We start from the raw sequence: 23,714 nt of genomic DNA, 5'->3' as shown, positions 1-23,714 counted from the left end.
TGAAGCTCGGTGCGGACCGGCGGTCCTGGCGGTCCTGACGACGTCCAGTCACTGCCATGTGGGCCCAGGACATCGGAGTGGTGGTCGGAGTAGCAGCACGGTGGCCGGAGCCGGAGAAGAAGCACCTGATGCACGCCGGCGCGAGAGAAAGGCACGGGAGAGAGAGGGAGCAGCATGGCGCGAGGCAGAGGCGTGGTGGCGCGAGGGGACGACGGCGAGAGGTAGAGGCGCGGCGGCGCGAGGTTGTGCCGGGGAGAGGAAGTCGAGGAAGATGGCGGCGCAGGGGGAGGAAGAGGGGCGGCGCAGGGGAGGAAGAGGGGCGGCGCGTGCGAGGAAGAGGATGCAGTGGCAGTTCGCTAGGTCACGCACGCCCCTCTTATTAGCTTTATTGGGCTGGGCTCTTCTGATTAGCTTTATTGGGCTGGGCCTTCGGTCCTCCGAGCCGGACCGAGCTTTAACCGGACCGGACCGACCAATTTCGGTCTCGTTTTCACGGACCGGACCGGCCATATTATCTAGCGAGCCAGGCCCGTACGGTCCGGTCCATAACGGGCCGCGGTCCGGGCCAGAAGCCCGCTCGTCCCGTCCACCCTGACCCTCTAGGCATGGTTGATCTTTCTGTGAGCAGGAGTGTCTGGCTTCTCATACAATATGCTAGCTGTGTTATTTGACTTGTATCTCAGTCATACATCTTACCTCATACTTCCTCGGTTGGGAATTACTTGTCGCTCAAACGGATGTATCTAGACAAGCGACGAGTAATTTCGGACGGAGGGAGTACATCTTAAAGGCTGAAATTTAAATGTCATATACAATACGCTTTCCTAAGCACAACAGTACTTGTGTAATAAAAACACACTGAATTTTTTTCCTGCCACAATCTAGATATATCTTGTCAGGATTATCAGTTCACCTAGGACCTCATACATCCCAGGCTAGAGGTGCAACCTGTTGGAATTCTTCCACAGGATCGCTCACATCAAATCATGATGAACACGGGCGCGCAAAACTTTTGGCCAAAGGCACGTGTCGTGCCTTTCTTCTTTTATTTCTTTTTCTGAGCTCGTTACAAAACCTCACGCAGGTCGTGCATATATATGTGCAGATCCAACCGACCAAAGCAACCCTTCCAAAACCTATACGGACACTAGGTCAAATGACCGGCTACCTTGATCGTTGTTTAAACCTAAACGTATTATGACTCTCGGCCTAAACCTACTCGGACCTCTAACACGTAGCAGACCTGGACTAGTACTACTTCACGGCAGCCAGGTAGGTTGCATCTAAGTAGAACTTACCTAAAACTAATTAACTCAAGATTACTGCTGACACAACCGAGGAGCTCACATTCACAGTAATAGCAAAATCAACTGGATTTTTAACAACAAAGTTGTGCTCTATGTTGGTCTCTGGATTCTTGGTACCTTGGACTTTGACAACCTCAGACATTTGAGGCATTCTTTGCAATCAATCTGCGTACACCACATTGCCATCTTTATCATCTGAATTACCTCTCGCTCGTGTGTTTGAATGTCGTTACTATTCTTTGTCAATCAAAACTACCTGGCTGCCGTGAAGTAGTACTAGTCCAGGTCTTCACAGAAACCAATCAATCAATCTCAGATGTGGTTTGTCTGCACAGAAACCAATCTAGGAGGTGGTGGAGTGCGATTTGCTTGTATCATCTGTTAGCTTAATTGAATCAAAAGTCTAGTTGTAGTAGGCCTATTGTGACTGCTGACAGAGCAGGATAACTGATTGATGTACTAGGCAGGGATTTTTCTAAGAATTTTCCAAGTGTCAACGGTCAAGAATTGACAGCCATCGCCCAAATGCTCTGCTCACCACAGGGATGTATTGTAGCCAAAAATTGTGTGAGAGATGCACTTGCTTTCTACAGATCTTTTGATGTTGTGAATATTATGATCTGTAGCTAAAAACTGTGTGACTGCCAGAAACTGTGTGTTAGATTATGATCTGTAGCTAAAAACTGTGTGATTGCCGGAAACTGTGTTAGAAAACATTGAAGTCTCTTTCTACTTGCACACCCGTCCTTCCAATGTTATTGATTGTGATAGCTTTTATTGTAAAATTCGCCGCTAGATTACTAGCTCTGTTCGATCCTGATACACTCTTTGCTGCTACAGGCACATCTGGATAGTCACAGCTGCCACCTGCATGCTTGGACGCCTTGTTGACTGGCGTATCAAAAAGTCAGCAATTTTCTTGAAACCTTTTGACATCATATTGGTACAAGATGCATCTGCCATGGAAGATCATATTTCAAATTCAGCAATGTGTCGATCGAATTCAGATTTGAAACATGGTATATTGCGTTGAAGTTTGATGTTGTGAATATATTTTACATATTCTTTTTATGTGAATTTCTGATAACACAGTATGATGATTCCTCCTTCGTGATCGTACAGGCCTATTCAACCCTTCAAGTGTATATGGTCAATCATGTTTTGTGAATTTCTGTCACTGTATATTGTACCATCCTGTTCAACCCCTCAAGTAGCATTTTGTAAATATTTTGCAACATTATGTCCCAAGACATGAGAACTATAGATTATATCAAGTATTTGCCTCATATGCACTGCTATTCGTCTGGACCACGTGGCCTGGACCTTTTGTGCCCTCCAACACAATCCATCAAACATCCGCAGATAGATCTGCACGTCAAATTCCCACAAATCAGAGGCAAACCTAGGGATGTTTGCGGACATCCAGACCTCCGCCACATAGGCGTCCAACTACCAGGTCCTACCCATAATTCTCCCTGTGCGTTCAGCTAAAAAACCATCTTCGTGCATTCATGCCGCCTTGCTGCGGAGGTGACTATGCAGCGTGAATGGCGGTCAGACGGATGTGACCGCACGGGAGGGTGCTGACGCTTCAATGCTCACGCAACGACTGAGAAGCCTACTCCGGCCGCATCGCCGCATCGAATCGGTATCAGTCCACTTACCTCGGCTATTTAAGCAGGGAGGCACCGCTGGCCAACCCCATCCCTGCCTCTCCTATCCACACACTGTCGCCGACCCTCTCATCTACTCTCCTCTCCGCACACCGTCACCGAGCAATGGGCAAGTCCAAGTCTGGCGGCAGCGGCTGGTTCTCGGTGTCGACCACTGGATTTGGAGGGAGCTCTGGATCGTGGCGCCACCGCTCGTGGTCTTCGGGGCCGCCGTCCTTCACTGCCTAGTCGGTGAAGGAGGAGGTGCTGCTCTCCTCTTCCGACGACGACCCGCGGCAGTCACCGCCCCTTCTCGCCGAGGTGTCGCAGACCGACAAGGAGTTCCACGCCATGATGTAACGACGCCGCCGCCGACGATGACGGTCATGTGTACAAGGTCACCGTCCGACACCTCTCGTAGTTTAGTTTAGTTTGATTTTTCGTCTGGTCTAGTTGAACTTCGTTAAATTTCATCCTTTAAGTTATACCATATTTCAGAATTTAATAAATATTGTCCAGTTTGTATGAATTATGTTTGTTTTTGCCAACTTTGATTTGAAATGTTACGAACAATTGATGCATGCAATTGGTTGTACGGATCTTATATCGATGTTCGTGGACGGGTCTGCGGACATTTGGTGTGTCCGAGTTGATGCATGCCCTTGGAGATGCCCTTAGTGAGGGAACGAGTGTTGAATGATGTACACGCTGACCAACAGCATGAAGACAAATATATTGAATAGGCAATATAGCTATAAGTTTGTCTATCTAGCAAAGGGACGGTAACTAAGTTTAAGTTGTTACACTTGTGAAAATCTGCCGGTTCTGGCTGCATGGCACGAGAGCAACAAAGCATAAGAAACCATTGAGATTACATACTACATATAGTACATGTTGTTGCTCACCGATGAAGCTCCATGATACCCGCTGTAGCTTCCTATTGAATTGCAATGCCACACAATGTGGCAGGTGTCACTCGACAGTGTAGATGCATATGAGGGGGCACCTAATCCACCAAATATTTCTGTCCCTCGCACACATAGCATCCAGTCGAAAATCCCAAACAATCCAATATGGTGTCCTGTTAACCTGCATATTGCATTGGTTCCGTGTTTCGACGCCTTCCGGGAAAGTGGTTATAAAAAAAAGTTACAAAATGCTATACCTGATTGTATTTGAGACTGTCCATCTCATTGATGAAGCTCCTGTACAAGGCCTCTTGCTTGCCTCCGAACATTTTGACTCTGTCCCAAGCGAAAGCCAGAGTGGGTAGTCATAAAATTGGCTTCTTCTCCCTCAAGGCCTTCCAAAGGCCACCCGGCGTCCATTTTTTTAAGACGTCCAACTGGCAACCGCTCCCACATCCATACCGAGAGGTCCCAAGTACATCTGCCCATAGCGGGTTTGTCGCTGGTTTACATACACGCCTCGCCGAGCTGCTAACAAGAACTAGTTCATCATTAGCTTTGAACAATTCCTAAACACATAAATACATCCATAAAGAATTATTGCAGTAACTTGTTACCTGACAGTACAAGTAGGCGAGACCAGCGAACCCCTAGCTGTACTTCTGGTCCTAGTCAACCAGGAAGTCAAGAAACATCCAGGACGCAACGTCACCAGAGCAGTCTATAAAAAGTACATGGGATAGGAGATACCACAGGTACGCCCGCGCGTATTGCTCCATCGTCTCGTTGTCCACACCTTGTGGGCATCCCGACCTGTTCTCACGGAGCCACTTGAATGGGACACCGGATGACCGGTTGTCCATCTTTCCCCTGGCGGTAAGAGAGGGGGAGCAATCACCGATGAGACCGGTAACTCTCTCATGCCAGAACTTGTTCCACACTCGTCCAATGAGAGACTCGATGTGGAGCGGAAGACCAATAATCATCGCGAAGTCCTGCAGGTGACTGTCATCTTCCCACAAGGAAGGTGGAAACTGTGTATCTCCGTCCGCCAACGATCCAGCGGGCTGTGAGCGCAGTATGGTTCACCACCGGTGGTACACACTTGAACTGCAGAACAAACGGTAGGAGGCTAGCTCTCTCGAAATAAGGCTCAAACCGCTCGTCGTATGCCAACTGGCATGTCTTGGTGTGACCCCTCATTCACACTATTGGCAGCATGTGTCATAATGGCACAAATATGTCAGAACCTTCAACTTTAAAAAAATACAATAACATGAATACGATGATGCCAAAGCTTGTTTCCTGTCCACTCTCGATAAAACACCCAGGATACCCTTTGTTGAAAGCAGGGTCAAGCCAAACATACGAACGACCACCGTCCGCAGCCTCGCCCATCCTAACACAAATGACATATAAAATGAATTATTTCACAACATCCATATTTGACAACATCATTCATACATATGAATTGGAATATATATGCCCATACACATTGGAAAAAAAATTACAACCTATAAATTCACAACACATGCATTAGGATTACATTTATGGTAGATTTTAATTTCTTGGCTGGAAATCTGGAATTACCAATGGCTAGCTATCTCCACAAAACAGCCCGATCCATGACTTGGACTGTAATAACAAGGTGTCTATCTATGGTAGAAGTATCCATTCTTTAGAGAATTGGATACATGTACCTAGCAAAGATATTTTGTCCACGTCACAAATCGGGGTGTTCTGTAGAAGTAGCTATTGATAATTCCAGGCAAGAAATAAAAGCTTACCAGAAGTTACAACACTACTAATCTATACGAAAATGAAACACACACGTGCAACTAAGTTTAGAACAAAATACATCTCGCTCTAGTGGTGATGAATTCATAGTCAAGAACATAAAGATGAGAGTTCTGGGACTTTAAAAGGAGATGCTAGGCGGCAAGTTTCTCACCAGGCATTGCCGGATTATCCTGGTTAGCCCTCCTCTCCTTGGCCCAACTTTTTGTCTTCCGTGGGGGCAGAACCTACGCTTTCTATTCAGGTTGCCATTTTGTCTCCTCTTTTTGTTTGCCTTGGTAGTGGATAGTAGTAGCAGTAGTAACAAGTTCGGTTGGAGTTGATGCAGGATCCTCGTTTCTTGGCCGAAACTCTAGTAGATGGCTGCCCAGCAGAACAAGGGAAGTAGAAGATGCGCTGCATGGATTCACTGTTTGAGGATTTAGTACGGTCCTACAAGAGGCCCCTGCAGCTAGCTCCAGAGTAGGTATAAACATAATACTTTATCAGATTGTGGTTGTAGGATTCTGCTTCTAGATAATCTATATGGGATTTATCTTCTTCGATGCAGTTCCATATTAATGGATTCTAGGGTTAGTTTTTCTGTGATATGATTGTGAATTAATGGATTAGCATAAGACTAAGTTGTCTCTGTGATGCGATTCTGCATCAATGCCTTCGAGTTGGGCTAAATTGCTTGTGAGGATGATCTGTTATTCTTGGTAAATCTTCCTTAATTTCTTTCTCTAGACTACAAATCTTACATATTTCTGCTAGATTTTATGATTCGGCTACGTGGAATGCAAAAAAGGCTTACCATGAATGCAAAAAAGGACTACACGAAAAGGAGTTGTTGTGCAGCCGGCTATGGCCACAACCTCTGAGTCCAAGATGATGATTCATGGTAAGCCTTTTTTGCATTCCACGGAGCTGAATCATAACTAGCAGAAATATGTAAGATTTGTAGTCCAGAGAAAGAAATTAAGCCAGATTTACCAAGAACAACATATCATCCTCACAAGAAATTGAGCCCAACTCTAACGCATTGATGTAGAATCGCATCACAGAGACAGGTCCTATGCTAATCCATTAATACACAATCATATCATAGGAAAACCATCTCTAGAATCCATTAACACGGAACTGCATTGAAGAAGATAAATCCCATACAACTTATCTACTAGCAAATTCCTACAACCACAATCTAATAAAGTATTATACTTATACCTGCTCTGGAGCAGGCTGCCGGGGCCTCTTGTAGGACCGTACTGAATCCTCGAATAGCAAATCCGTGCAGCGCATCTTCTCCTTCCCCTTGTTCTGCCGGGCAGGCATCTACCAGAGTTTCGACCAAGAAACGAGGATTCTGCATCAACTCCAACCAAACTTGTTACTACTGCTACTAGCATCCACTGCCCAACCAAACAAAAAGAGGAGACAAAATGGCAACCTGAACAGAAAGCGTCGGTTCTGCCCCCCACGGAAGACAACAACTTAGGCGGAGGAGAGGAGGGCTGACCAGGATAGTCAGGCAATGCCCAGTGAGAAACTTGCCAACTAGCAACTCCTTTTAAAGTCCCAGAGTTCTCGTTTTTCTGTTCTTGACTATGAATTCATCACCGCTAGAGCAAGATGTATTTTGTTCTAAATTTACTTGCGCTTGTGTGTTTCTTTTTCGTATAGATTAGCATTACTGTAACTTCCGATAAGCTTTTATTTCTTGCCTGGATTTATCAACGGCTACTTCTACAGAACACCCCGATTCATCACGTGGACAAATTATCTTTGCTAGGTACATGTATGCAATTCTCTAAGGAATGGATGCTTATGAATAATGGATACTTATACCATAGATAGACAAGTTGTTATTACAGTCCACGTCATGGATCAGGCTATTTTGTAGAGGTAGCTAGCCATTGGTAATTCCAGCCAAGAAATTAAAATGTACCATAAATGTAATCCTAACACATGTGTGTTTTACAAGATTTATGGTAATCTATATGCAAAAAAGAAACTTGGATGAGAATGAATTTAGAAGAAAATGTATCTAGCCAGTGATGCATGAATTTGTTGGAACCGCAGCCCTCTAGCTACCTCTCCTCTCACTCGAACGGAGGTGAAAGAAGGAGAACAATGGACAAGAGAGATTTTCCGGCCGGCACACGAACGCCGCCACGGGCGCACGAACGCCCCAATCCTTTTTTCTTTCCCGGTGGCTACATGGCTCTTGCCGACGCACATCACAACCAATACACACAGGGCTTTTTATACCCGAGATACACACACGCACGCACCACCAGCCCGGCAACATACCCACGCACACACGTAGTAATCCAACCACTACTGGCCGGCTTACACGCTAACAGCCCATGCATGCATCCATATATCAACTGCCTAGACTAATTCACGTATGACTCGTATGGCTCGGCCACCATCTGCGACAACTAATCCAACTACATGCATGCACGAACAGTCACAGCACACACGACGCTGCGTCAACTGATACGCCGGTCACCACGCCGAGCCGTGGTTTACTCCTAACAGAATTCTCAGCGGCAAGGATAGAAACACAAGTCTTTTGTGACTTTAAAATGGAGGTGCTAAGTAGTAAGTTCCTAACCAGACATTCCCAGATTCTCGTCAGCCCTCCTCTCCTCTGCCCGAGTTGTTCCGTTTCTGGTTCTCGTGGAAGCGTTCTGCTCAGATTGCCAATATGTTTTGTCTTTAATGGGTGGTTTGGGTAGTACATAGTAGTACTGACAATTTTGGTTGGGGTTGTAGAGGAAGATGGCCACGCATGGGGAGCAATGGGAAGGAGAAGGTGCAGTACTCGTCCTCCGACTATTCAGTACGATCCTACAAGAGGCCACAACGGCCCGCTCTAGAGACCATCCCGGACCCGGAGCAGCATGTTTAATAATCCTCTATTGAATTCTCGCTTGTACAATTCTATTGGTAGAAAAGATGTATTGGCTTTATCTTCTACTTCCTCCGTCCCATAATGTAAAACGTTTTTTGACACTAGTGTAGTGTAAAAACACGTCTTACATTATGAGACGGAGGACGATACAATTCTGTGTTAATGGATTCTAGGGCTAATTTTTAATGTGATGTGATTATGCATTAATGGATCTTGGTTATTTTTCTGTGATGCAATTATGGATCTGTGTATTCAGGTTGGATGAGTTCCTTGAGATGATTTGTTGTTCTGGGTAAATCTGCCTTAATCTTTTTGTCTCGAAGAAATACTGATCTTACAGATTTCTGCTTGATTTTATCATTCAAATCCATGGAATGAAAAAAGCTTACCGTGAATTTTCCCCTTGGGAGGACCCGTTAACTAGCGAGTATGCTTCGTACAGTATTGTCCTCTTGGGAGGACCCTGTAACTAGTGAATCATGGTAAGAATTTTTACTCTATATGGCTGAAAGGTAAATTTAAGAAAACATCTTGAAATCTCTACAGTACTATCAGAAAAGTAAGAAGATTTACCCAAAATAATTGGTTGTCAAAAACAAGAAATAATGCCCAGAAGATTGTTTTGTTTAACAAACTATGAAAAAAACATATCTAATCCTACGCAAGCTGATTGTTCCATTGTTACCTGGGAGGATATGTAGATACAGGTTCACACGGTACGATATGTGTTTATGAATAGTCATCAAATTCTTCAGTTCATTTCATTGAACTAGCTACCGTCGTAGGGTATGCTAACAAAGGAGTATATATTTTATTAATAATATTGATTTCTCACAATGTCTTTCACTAGGGATTTAAAAAGGTTTTGGTGAGGAGATGGCCCAAAGTAACTTTTTTGCATGCTAATACGTGTCTCATTTATATCATAAGAATCATAGTACAAACTTCACAAATCACAAAACACTAGTCGCTACTATAATCATCATCATCATCATCATCATCATCATCATCATTATTATTAATATTATCCTCTACTATTAAAGGAGAGTTGATACGTTCTCCTCACATCACTCCTCCCTCCTATGTTGGCTTTTATCTCTCCACGCCCTCCTTCCTTGGTTTGAAATAATCTAAATGCGATCAATACTTTCCTTTCCTTTTTTTTACTGGAAACCATGTCTTACATTAACTCAATCAAATCTTATCAAAACTATGTCATGCATTAACTCGATGAAATGAAATCTTACCAAAATCTTAACTAAATAAAAACTTCCCTTGCCTTCCCCTAGTCATTCCCAAATCAAATCAAACCTTACTAAAATCTCAACTAAATCAATTTTTTTCTTGCAATCCCCGACACATACTCAAATCAAATCTTACCAAAATCTAGAATGGTATATATATATATCAGACACGACTACTGTTGAACCATTAGAATATTTATGCCTTCAATTGTAACACAACGAGGAATTAGCTAGTAAGAAATAAAAGAGGCATGGCCTACCTTAACCATCTCCCAACAACTCACATCATCTCCATATAAAATGCTTTGAAAAGTTGTAATGACAAGTGATTAATCTCTAAGAAAAAGGAGAGTGATCTATACTCACTCGGCATAAACCAATCAGACATGTTAATATAAATATTTTAGAAGGGTGCTCATCTGAAAAAAAAGCCAATACCCGACTTTCCTAATCTTGGCTCAAGGTGCTCTACCCCTGGATACTCCCGCAGATCTGACTTGTAAATGACATAATTTATCTCAATCAAACTGCTGAGCGGTACCGTTTCTTTTACGTTTCAAAAGGCATGATTTTTCGAATGCATCTATGATCTACTCCCTTTCTCCCATAATATAAGATGTTATTACGACCAATATATGAGTACAATGCCTGTAGTAACATCTTATATTATAGGATGGAGGGAGTAATAAGTAGCTAGGTACATGATCTATCATTATCTATTTCATATTTTTTAGCCCATCTAGTCAGTCATCACGATCCATTGTCATCGTTAGATTTACACAATAATGAAAACCGAGGACGTTGCCATATTTCATATGGTGGCATGTGATTGCCTCATCACAAGACTAGGACGAACTTAATTTTTTTCAATGCATGATTTGGGAATGTTGTAGGACTCGTTAATTACATACCTCATCTATCATCTTGATCTTGTGGCCTTGAGTTGATCCAGCTGGGTGTCATGATCCATTTCCATCGTTATATTTATGCAATGGGGATTCACTTCAGGCCCACCATAGCTCTAGTGAGCGATGATTATATAGCAATCACCCCCTGTTAAACTTTGGAGATATCTTCTCAATTGATGATTTTGCTAACACTTATTGGATTTGCTAAGAAGGTACCTTATATGTCGTGCCTGGTCTCCCAGATCTGCGGGAATCCGGTCGAATATCATGATCCATCTTTGTCGTGAGATCTACACCATGGGCATCCATCGATGCCCATATTAGATCTAGAGAGCAATGATGATGGGAAGCAATGTGTTTTGAGAGTGTTTCCATCTATCTAGATCCGGTGGCTTGTGCCATGGATTCTTGTGAAGCTCAAAGCTCAAACTAGGAGGAATGGGTCAAGGCTTACAGCTCGCAACAAATTGACAACGGGCGGCAAGAGGCGGTCATCTTGCGAGGTTGTCACCGGACCATCGGTATGGCGCCTAATGGTGTCATGGTATGGAATCAGCAAAGAAGTAGAGACCATATGGTGATTATAATCTCTAGAGAGAATTGAGGGTTGTGTGAGAGGGCCGGCGGCGGAGGCGGAGGAGGGAAGTGGAAGGCATGGGTGGGGATTTAGGGTTAGGCAGGCTTAAATAGACCCATTGGATATTTTAGGAAAGTGTATGCAAGTTTTTCTTGATAGTCCCTCAATAAACTAAATTTCTAGAAATATTCTTTTTACTGGAAAGGACAAACTTGCTAAAAATGTGAATCTTTTCAAGAACCTACACTGAAGTCTCGAATATTTAATATCCCTTATAGAGACATGAAGGAGGATACAAGATGTGAATTGACGGTAAGAGATATCTCATGCAGAAAAGGTTCCTTGCACCATCCCAAATAAAATCTTACAAACTTTACTCTCATCTGCACAAAGTCACTTAGTCTTTTATTAAGACAAAATGTTTTAAGTGTTACCAACTTTATAAAAAAAATATTTACAACACCCAAAAAGGGCCAGTTTTTTTGGTGCCTTTTTTGGGCTTCTAGAATAAGCTGCCCCCTACCCAGCTTATTCTAGAAGCCCAACCAAAAATATTTTTTAGAAGCCTACTAGTCAGGTCTTAATTAGTAGGCTTCTAAAAAATAAATTTGGTTGGGCTTCTAGGATAAGCTGGGTATGGGGCAGCTTATTCCAGCTTATTCTAGAAGCCAGCAAAAGAACTGGCCTTAAATACATTGTGAAAACATATTTCCTCATAGATCTAGTGATAAATGTTTTGGTTGTGTGGATAATGCCGTCACTGAAAAGAACACAATGCATTGTCAGTTTAACGATCACACTAAAAAATAGTAGTAGGCCATCTTTCACAAAGTTGGTGTCTCCAATTAGTAGGTCTTGGGGTTTTCACCTAAGTTCAATGTGGGAATAAGCTCTCAGTGACGCCTCAAAGGTAAAACACTGAGCTTGGATGTGTCAAATATAAGCAAAGCCGGTCATCGACCCGTTCATAGCTTTGCCTCGTTTGCATCTTATTATGTTTACTAGTCACATTGTTTCATAGACCCCGAAACTATAGTTTTCACTAGAGGCTTCTCTCGTGAAAGAATGCATACGATGGGTAAACAAATTACTATTGAGCAATTGATAGAAAAGCGCAAAGTTGTGGCGATATCTGAGGCAATGATCATGAATATAGGCATCATGTCCGTGACAAGTAGAGCGACTCCTGCCTGCATCTACTACTCTTACTCCACACATCGACCGCTATATCCAGCATGCATCTAGTGTATTAAGTTAACAAGAATGGAGTAATGCCTTAAGCAAGATGACATGATGTAGAGGGATAGATCCAATCAATATGAATAAAACCCTTTTCAAAGATTACGTGTAAATCATTGACCATAGCAAGTACGTGGTCACCGGTACGCATGGCGGACTTCTTCCGGTGATCTGCCTCGCCTTTGAAATGCTTGCCTTTCTTTCGACATTGATGGTTGGTCGGAAGAAATCGACGATGGCCCAGGTACACATTCTTCCTGCATTTGTCCAGGTATATACTTTCAGTGTCATCTAAACAGTGCGTGCATGAGTGGTATCCCTTGTTTGTCTGTCCTGAAAGATTACTAAGAGCGGGCCAATCGTTGATGGTTACAAACAGCAGCGCGTGCAGGTTAATTTCCTCCTGTTTGTGCTCATCCCATGTACGTACACCGTTTCAATTCCACAGCTGTAAAAGTTCTTCAACTAATGGCCTTAGGTACACATCAATGTCGTTGCCGGGTTGCTTAGGGCCTTGATGAGAACTGGCATCATAATAAACTTCCGCTTCATGCACATCCAAGGAGGAAGGTTGTACATACATAGAGTCATGGGCCAGGTGTTGTGATTGCTGCTCTGCTCCCCGAAAGGATTAATGCCATCCGCGTATAAACCAAACCATACGTTCCTTGGGTCACCTGCAAACTTAGTCCAGTACTTTCTCTCGATTTTTCTCCACTGTGACCCGTCAACGGGTGCTCTCAACTTCCCATCTTTGTTACGGTCCTCACTGTGCCATCACATCAACTTGGCATGCTCTTCGTTTCTGAACAGACGTTTCAACCGTGGTATTATAAGAGCATATCGCATCACCATCGCAGGAACCCTCTTCCTGGGGGCTCGCCGTCAACATCACCAGGGTCATCTCGTCTGATCTTATACCGCAATGCATCGCATACCGGGCATGCGTTTAGATCCTTGTACGCACCGCAGTAGAGGATGCAGTCATTAGGGCATGCATGTATCTTCTGCACCTCCAATCCTAGAGGGCATACGACCTTCTTTGCTGTGTATGTACTGTCGGGCAATTCGTTATCCTTTGGAAGCTTCTTCTTCAATATTTTCAGTAGCTTCTCAAATCCTTTGTCAGGCACAGCATTGTCTGCCTTCCACTGCAGCAATTCCAGTACAGTACCGAGCTTTGTGTTGCCATCTTTGTAATTGGGGTACAACCCTTTTTTGTTATTCTCTAACATGCGATCGAACTTCAGCTTTTCCATTTAACTTTCGCATTGCGTCCTTGCATCGACAATGACCCGGCGGAGATCATCATCATCGGGCACATCGTCTGGTTCCTCTTGATCTTCAGCAGCTTCCCCCTTTGCAGCATCATTGGGCACATCATCTGGTTCCTCTTGATCTTCAGCAGCTTCCCCCGTTGCAGCATCACCGTATTCAGGGGGCACATAGTTGCCATCGTCCTCGTCCTCTTCTTCTTCGCCGTCTTTCATCATAACCCCTATTTCTCCATGCCTCGTCCAAACATTATAGTGTGGCATGAAACCATTGTAAAGCAGGTGGGTTTGAAGGATTTTCCGGTCAGAGTAAGACTTCCTATTCCCACATTTAGGGCATGGACAACACATAAAACCATTCTGATTGTTTGCCTCAGCCACTTCGAGAAAATCATGCACGCCCTTAATGTACTCGGAGGTGTATCTGTCACCGTACATCCGTTGTCGGTTCATCTCCGTGCATTATATATAATTATGTGTGTCAAAAACCATTACAGATTCACATGGATAGATAAGTGACCAAATTAAGAAATTAATAGAAGTTCATCATCATATTAAAACCAAAGTACATACATAGTTCTCATTGAACAACATATAGCTCTCGAGAGCATCTAATTAAACCATACATTGAAACTATATAAAACCTTTTAATGCACCAACAAATGCGATCATAATCACAACCAAGGTAACAATTGATCCAACGGCATAATGATACCAAGCCTCGATATGAATGACATATTTTCTAATCTTTCTAATCTTGAACCATATTGCATCCATCTTGATCTTGTGATCATCGACGACATCCGCAACATGCAACTCCAAATCATCTTCTCCTCCTCAATTTTTTATTTTTTCCTTTAAGTAATTGTTTTCTTCTTCAACTAAATTTAACCTCTCGACAATAAGGTCGGTTGGAATTTCCGGTTCACATACCTCCTAGATAAATAAAATCTATGTCACGTTGGTCGGCATAATTGTCATAAACAATAAATGAACCAAATAGTTATAAAAGATAATATATACCACATTCGAATCATATACAGGACGAGGGCCGATGGGGGCGGATACCAAAACCATCGCACTATATAATAACAAGCAATAATAAAAGTAAGAAAATTAGACAAGTATCTATCTAAAGTAAGAATTTTTTTTCTTCATAAAGAAGATAAGAACAAGAGGCTCACCACGGTGGTGGCGGCACGAGATCAGCGCGGGCGATCGACGGCGGTGAAGACGGAGACGGGACGTGACGGACCACTAAACCTAGACAAATCTCGGGGAAAATGGAGCTCGGAGGACGAGTTTCGAGAGGAGAAAGCTTAACTAGTGTGCCTCGGGCATTTCATCGAACACCTCATGTGCATAGGATCAGGTGAGCTAGAGCACTACAAAGCTCTCCCCTCGCCGGTCAGAAAAAACTGAGCAGCATGAAGTGCTCTGCCGCGACGATGGGGTATATACAGCCACCTCATTGGTCCTGATTCATGGCTGGAACCGGGACTAAAGGCCCCCCTTTTGTCCCAGTTCTAGGCACGAACTAGGGCCAATGGTTGTGGGCCAGGAGCGAGGGCCATTGGTCCCGGTTCGTGCCTGGAACCGGGACAAATGGGCCCAGACGAACCGGGACCAATGCCCCACGAGGCCGGATCGGCCGCCTGGGCGCTCGAACCGGGACGTATGGCCCCCATGGGTCCCGGTTCATGGCAGAACCGGGACTAATGGGCTGGGCAGGCCCGAACCAAACCCCTGTTTTTTACTAGTGCATAGTTTTCCCTATGCGTTCAGCTCAAAAACCATCTTCGTGCATTCATGTTGCCTTGCTGCAGAGGTGACTATACATCATGAATGGCGGCCAGACGGATGTGACCGCATGGGAGGGTGCTGACGCTTCAATGCTCACGCGACGACTGAGAAGCCTACTCAGGCCACTGCGCCGCATCGAATCGGCATCGGTCCGCCTGCCCTGGCTATTTAAGCAGGGAGGCGCTGCTGGCCAACCCCATCCCCGCCTCTCATCTCCTATCCACAAACTGTCGCCGACCCTCTCATCTACTCTCCTCTCCGCACACCATCACCGAGCAATGGGCAAGTCCAAGTCTGGCGGTAGCGGCTGGTTCTCGGTGCCGACCACTGGATTTGGAGGGAGCTCTGGATCGTGGCACCGCCACCCATGGTCTTCGGGGCCATGACACCCTCTATAGCTTCCTCCTGTGGGGTGCGTTGCCTCCTATTGAATTGCAATGCCACATAATGTGGTAGGTGTCACTCGACAGTGTAGATGCATATGATGGGGCACCTAATCCACCAAATATTTCTGTCCCTCGTACACATAGCATTCAGTCGAAAATCCTAAACTATCCAATATGGCATCCAGTCAACCTGCATAAGAGTTGGTTCCGTGTTTCGGCGCCTTCCGGGAAAGTGGTTATAATTTTTTTTTACAAAATGCTATACCTGATTGTGTTTGAGATTGTCCATCTCATTGATGAAGCTCTTGTACAAGGCCTCTTGCTTTCCTCCGAACATTTTGACAAAGCGAAAGCCAAAGTGGGTAGTCAAAAAATTGGCTTCTTATCCCTCAAGGCCTTCCAAAGGCCACCTGGCGTCCTTTTTTTCAGGACGTCTAACCGGCAACCGCTCCCACATCCATACTGAGAGGTCCCAAGTACATCCGCCCATAGCGGGTTTGTCGCTGGTTTTCATACACACCTCGTCGAGCTGCCAACAAGAACTAGTTCATCATTAGCTTCCATCAATTCCTAAAAACATAAATACATCCATAAAGAATTATTGCAATAACTTGTTACCTAACAGTACAAGTAGGCAAGACCAGAGAACCCCCAGCTGTACTTCTGGTCCTAGTCGACCAGGAAGTCAAGATACATCCAGAACGCAACATCACCAGAGTAATCTACAAAAAGTACCTGGGATAGGAGATACCACAGGTACGCCCGCACGTATTGCTCCACCGTCTCGTTGTCCAGACCTTGTGGTCATCCCGACCTTTTCTCACTTGAATGGGACACCGGATGCCCGGATTTCCATCTTTCCCCTGGCGGTAAGAGAGGGGGAGCAATAGCCAATGAGACCGGTAACCCTCTCACACCAGAACTTGTTGCACACTCGTCCAATGAGAGGCTCGCTGTGGAGCGGAAGACCAATAATCATCGCGAAGTCCTCCAGGGTGACTGTCATCTCCCCAAAAGGAAGGTGGAGACTGTGTATCTCCGTCCTCTAACAATCCAGCGAGCCGTGAGAGTAGTATGGTTCACCACCGGTGGTACACACTTGAACTGCAGAACAAACGGTAGGAGGCTAGCTCTCTCGAAATAAGGCTCAAACCGCTCGTCGTACGCCAACTGGCATGTCTTGGTGTGACCCCTCATTCACACTATTGGCAACATGTGTCATAATGGCACAAATATGTCAGAACCTTCAACTTTAAAAAAATACAATAACATGAATACGATGATGCCAAAGCTTGTTTCCTGTCCATTCTCGGTAAAACACCCATGATACCCTTTGTCGAAAGCAGGGTCAAGCCAAACATACGAGCGACCACCATTCGCAGCCTCACCCATCCTAACACAAATGACATATATAATGAATTATTTCACAACATCCATATTTGACAACATCATTCATACATATGAATTAAATATATATATGCCCATATACATTGGAAACATTGAAAAAAAATTTACAACCTATATGTATCAATTCACAACATATTATGCATAAATATCATATCCATATATCCATACATACACATACATCCATTCATCAAATTTCCATATATCCACATATACAACAAAAAAAACTTGTTCATCAATACATATGCATTCATCCACTAATTTCAATATGCATCTATCCATACAAATTGAAAAAAAAAACAAATCCAACATATTCATACAATTTGTTCATCCATACAAAGGGATATAATTAACTACTAGTACAACATATCCATAAAATCTACCCATACATTCATTCACACACCTCTATTACTATATATCTGTTCTAAACAAATTTAAAATCAAATAATTCAAACAACTTGATGAACTAGGGTCCACCTAGTACCAAATAATGCATCAAAACTATATGATTTGACAACAACTATTTGGAGGGATTGAAGGCCTACCTTCCTCTTTGTTTCAAAGCCAAGACCGACAAAACGGTGCCCAAACAAAGGAGATCCAAGGGGGGAGTGGAGAGGAAGAGAGATGAGTATCCTCTCAATTCCTGGATGAACAAACAAGATGAACTCGAGTTAATGGGTGGGTAAGTGACCCACAAGCCGTCACGTCAGCCACTTAACTCTCGGGGGCCTACCAACATCGACCCTTGAGGTAGGATATAATTGCCAACCACCAAGGGGTTTGGCGGTAGGCACTCATCCACGTTAGCACGGCCTGACGGCACCATAGACATTGACCAGCATCCAACCGCCAAGGTTCCTGGCAGCAGGCAGTTATACCCTACCGCCAAGGACGATGCCGGTAGGAAAAAGGTTAGATCGTGAATGTTTTTGAAACCATGGTCATATCATGCTAAAGGTTGTGAAAAGGGTCAAAACAGTGATTTCGGCCGCTTCCAGCAACATAGCGCTTGAGGATGGTGACACCACCTCTACGCCCAATCATGAGGCAGTACATGGAATTCCGGTGTAAGTTTCTGTCAATCATGGACCCAAATACTGAAACGGGATTTTTGGTGTATTTGTTTTGTGAACTGTTTTCCCTCATATGTTAACTAGTTCAGGGATTGGATGAAAATTCATGGTAAGCTATTTTCATTCCACATATTCAAATGATAAAATCTAGCAGAAATCTGTAAGATCCGTATTTCTTCCGAGACAAAAAAATCAAGGCAGATTTACCCAGGACAACAAATCATCTCAAGTAACTTAGCCAACCCGAATCCACAGGTACATAATTGCATCACGGACAAATAACCTAGATCCATTAATACATAATCACATCACATAAAAAATAGCCCTAAGAATCCATTAACATAGAATGGCATCGCTGAAGATAAAGCCCATACATCTTTTCTACCAGCAGAATCGTACAAGCGACGATTCAATAATGGATTATTAAACCTTCTGCTTTGGGTCCGGGATGGTCTCCGGAGCGGGCCGCCGGGGCCTCTTGTGGGACCGTACTGAATCATCAGAGGATGAGTAAATGCAGTGCTCCTTCTCCTTCCCCTTGCTCCCCTACGTAGCCATCTTCCTCTAAAACCCCAACCAAAATTGTCAGTACTACTATCGAATACGTACTACCCAAACCAACCTTTAAAGACAAAACAAATTGTCAATCTCAGCAAAAAGCTTCCACGAGGACAAGAAAGAGAACAACTCGAGCAGAGGAGAGGAGGGCTGAAGAGAATCCGGGAATGTGTGGTAGGGAACTTACTGCCTAGCACCTCCTTTTAAAAGTCCCAAAAGACTCGTGTTTCTATCCTCGCCTCTAGGAATTCATGCTTCACCGCCAGCTAGATACATTTTCTTCTAAATTTGTTCTCACCCGTGTTTCTTTTTTGCATATAGATTAGCACAAATCTTGTAAAACACACATGCATGCGTTAGGATTAAACTTATGGTAGATTTTAATTTCTTGGCTGGAATTACCAACGGCTAGCTACCTCCACAAAATAGCCTGATCCATGACTTGGACTGTAATAACAAGTTGTCTATCTATGGTAGAAGTATCCATTATTTAGAAATATCCGTTCTTTTGAGAATTGGATACATGTACCTAGTAAAGATATTTTGTCCACGTCACAAATCAGGGTGTTCTGTAGAAGTAGCTATTGATAATTCCAGGCAAGAAATAAAAGCTTATATAGAAGTTACAACACTACTAATCTATACGAAAATGAAACACACAAGTGCAACTAAATTTAGAACAAAATACATCTCGCTCTGGTGGTGATGAATTCATAGTCAAGAACATAAAGATGAGAGTTCTGGGACTCTAAAAGGAGATGCTAGGCGGCAAGTTTCTCACCAGGCATTGCCGGATTATCCTGGTTAGCCCTCCTCTCCTTGGCCCAAGTTGTTGTCTTCCGTGGGGGCAGAACCTACGCTTTCTATTCAGGTTGCCATTTTGTCTCCTCTTTTTGTTTGCCCTGGTAGTGAATAGTAGTAGCAGTAGTAACAAGTTCTGTTGGAGTTGATGCAGGATCCTCGTTTCTTGGTCGAAACTCTTGTAGATGGCTGCCCAGCAGAACAAGGGAAGTAGAAGATGCGCTGCATGGATTCACTATTTGAGGATTTAGGACGGTCCTACAAGAGGCCCGTGCAGCTAGCTCGAGAGCAGGTATAAGTATAATACTTTATCAGATTGTGGTTGTAGGATTCTGCTTCTAGATAATCTATATGGGATTTATCTTCTTCGATGCAGTTCCATATTAATGGATTCTAGGGTTAGTTTTTCTGTGATATGATAGTGAATTAATGGATTAGCATAGGACTAAGTTGTCTCTGTGATGCGATTCTGCATCAATGCCTTCGAGTTGGGCTAAATTGCTTGTGAGGATGATCTGTTATTCTTGGTAAATCTTCCTTAATTTCTTTCTTTGGACTACAAATCTTACATATTTCTGCTAGATTTTATGAGTCGGCTATGTGGAATGCAAAAAAGGCTTACCATGAATTGTCATTTATTTCCTGAACTTGTTAACATTTTGAAGGAAAATAATTAGCAGAAAAGATAGATAAAAATCTTGTGTTGTATATATGCACTTCATACTTTGGCTCCAACTCTGCCCTTTTCTTTCAAGTTATGGCCTTGCTATTTCAAATATGTCATGCAAGAAAAATGACAGACCTCACCTGCACAACTATCTATGACTCTTTAGTTTTGCAGAATGCACATGGTTCCTTGAAAATTAGGGATAGAACGGGATGGGAACATGGTATCATGATTGATGGAAGCAGATGATGGAAAATGTAGGTACTGATAAATGATTGGGCGCAACGGTGGTGTTACCAGCCTCAAGCACCATGTTGCTAGTGGCAGTGACAGGTTAAGGGTGTGCCCATCTGCTCCCAAAGATGTCTCCACTGAGATGAAACATTTGTCGGACAATACAAGGCAGAAACCGCGAAAGCGGACCGCACGAAAAGGGGCTGTTGTGCAACCGGCTATGGACACAACCTCTGAGTCCAAGAACTATGTACCCTTGAACACAGGTGTACTATGCTCCACACTAAGCAATTCGACAGAAGGTTCCATGATACCTCATGATATTGAGATAGAGTACTGCTGAATCGCTTAGTGTGGAGCATAGTACACCTGTGGTCAAGGGTACAAAGTTCTTGGACACAGAGGTTGTGGCCATAGCCGGATGCACAACAACTCCTTTTTGTGTGGTCCGCTTGCGTGGTTTCTACCTCGTACTATCTAACAAACATTTCGTCTCATTGGAAACATCTTTGTAAGGAGATGGGCATGCCCTTAGACTGCTACTACCACTGGGAACATGGTGCTTGAGGATGGTGACACCACCGCTGCACCCAATCATGTAGCAGTACCTACACCTCCATCGTCTGCTTCCGTCAATCATGAACCATGTTTCCATCCCGTCCTATCCCTAATTTTCAAGGAACCATGTGCATTCTGCAAAACTGAAGAGTGTTAGATAGTTGTACAGGTCTTCCATATTTTTGCATGACATATTTGAAATAGCAAGGCCACGATAACTTGAAAGAAAAGGGTAGAGCTGGAGCCAGAGTATGAAATGCATACAACACAAGATCTTTATCTATTTTTTCTGCTAATTATTTTCCTTCAAAATGTTAACATGTTTAGGAAATAGATCATAATTCATGGTAAGCCTTTTTTTGCATTCCATGGAGCTGGATCATAACTAGCAGAAATATGTAAGATTTGTAGTCCAGAGAAAGAAATTAAGCCAGATTTACCAATAACAACAGATCATCCTCACAAGAAATTGAGCCCAACTCTAACGCATTGATGTAGAATCGCATCACAGAGACAGGTCCTATGCTAATCCATTAATACACAATCATATCATAGGAAAACCATCTCTAGAATCCATTAACACGGAACTGCATTGAAGAAGATAAATCCCATACAGCTTATCTACTAGCAGAATCCTACAACCACAATCTAATAAAGTATTATACTTATACCTGCTCTGGAGCAGGCTGCCGGGCCCTCTTGTAGGATCGTACTGAATCCTCGAACAGCGAATCAGTGCAGCGCATCTTCTCCTTCTACTTGTTCTGCTGGGCAGGCATCTACTAGAGTTCCGACCAAGAAACGAGGATTCTGCATCAACTCCAACCAAACTTGTTACTACTGCTACTAGTATCCAATGCCCAACCAAACAAAAAGAGGAGACAAAATGGCAACCTGAACAGAAAGCGTCGGTTCTGCCCCCCACGGAAGACAACAACTTAGGCGGAGGAGAGGACGGATGACCAGGATAATCAGGCAATGCCCGATGAGAAACTTGCCAACTAGCAACTCCTTTTAAAGTCGCAGAGTTCTCGTCTTTCTGTTATTGACTATGAATTCATCACCGCTAGAGCAAGATGTATTTTGTTCTAAATTTACTTGCGCTTGTGTGTTTCTTTTTTGTATAGATTATTAGTATTGTAACTTCCGATAAGCTTTTGTTTCTTGCTTGGAATTATCAACGGCTACTTCTACAGAACACCCTGATTCGTCACGTGGACAAATTATCTTTGCTAGGTACATGTATGCAATTCTCTAAGGAATGGATACTTATGAATAATGGATACTTTACCTTAGATAGACAAGTTGTTATTACAGTCCACGTCATGGATCAGGCTATTTTGTAGAGGTAGCTAGCCATTGGTAATTCCAGCCAAGAAATTAAAATGTACCATAAATGTAATCCTAACACATGTGTGTTTTACAAGATTTATGGCAATCTATATGCAAAAAAGAAACTTGGATGAGAATGAATTTAGAAGAAAATGTATCTAGCCAATGATGCATGAATTTGTTGGAACCGCAGCCCTCTAGCTACCTCTCCTCTCACTCGAACGGAGGTGAAAGAAGAAGAACAATGGACAAAAGAGATTTTCCGGCCGGCACACGAACGCCGCCACGGGCGCACGAACGCCCCAATCCTTTTTTCTTTCCGGTGGCTACATGGCTTTTGCCGACGCACATCACAAGCAATACACACAGGGCTTTTTATACCCGAGATACACACACGCATGCACCACCAGCCCGGCAACATACCCACGCACACACGTAGCAATCCAACCACTACTGGCCGGCTAACACGCTAACAGCCCATGCATGCATCCATATATCAACTGCCTAGACTAATTCACGTATGACTCGTATGGCTCGGCCACCACCTGCGACAACTAATCCAACTACATGCATGCACGAACAGTCACAACACACACGACGCTGCGCCAACTGATACGCCGCCGGTCACCACGCCGAGCCGTGGTTTACTCCTAACATACTCCCCCTAAACCATGACTTGCCTCCACGTCGGCGGAGTTGTTGCAGCTCTCGTCGTCGTTCTGGTCGCGGCCGTGACCCAGCCCGCGGACCTGACCTGGCGCACCGACGACGGTCGCACCGTGCTCCGTCACGACTCCGGCGACACACGCCGAGCTTCTTCTCCGCCGGCGACACACGCCTGGCGTCCCTTTGCGCCCCGCACGTCTCGCACGCATCCAACGCGCCCGACGAGCCCGACCGGACCAGTGCATCCCGCACGTCCCGCGGGCACCCAACGCGTCCGACGAGCCCGACAGCACTAGACACTCACCGCGCGCCGCCTCCGCGTCCGCCATGGCAGCCGCCCGCGACAAACGCCGGAAGGATGTAGCCGAACTCGAGCACGGACTCGAGCACAACGGCGACATACGCCTCCTCCCAACGTCAACCG

Source organism: Triticum dicoccoides, chromosome 3B, assembly GCF_002162155.2.
Source record: "Triticum dicoccoides isolate Atlit2015 ecotype Zavitan chromosome 3B, WEW_v2.0, whole genome shotgun sequence".
Lineage (NCBI taxonomy): Eukaryota > Viridiplantae > Streptophyta > Magnoliopsida > Poales > Poaceae > Triticum > Triticum dicoccoides.
Note: the sequence above shows the minus strand (reverse complement) of the source record.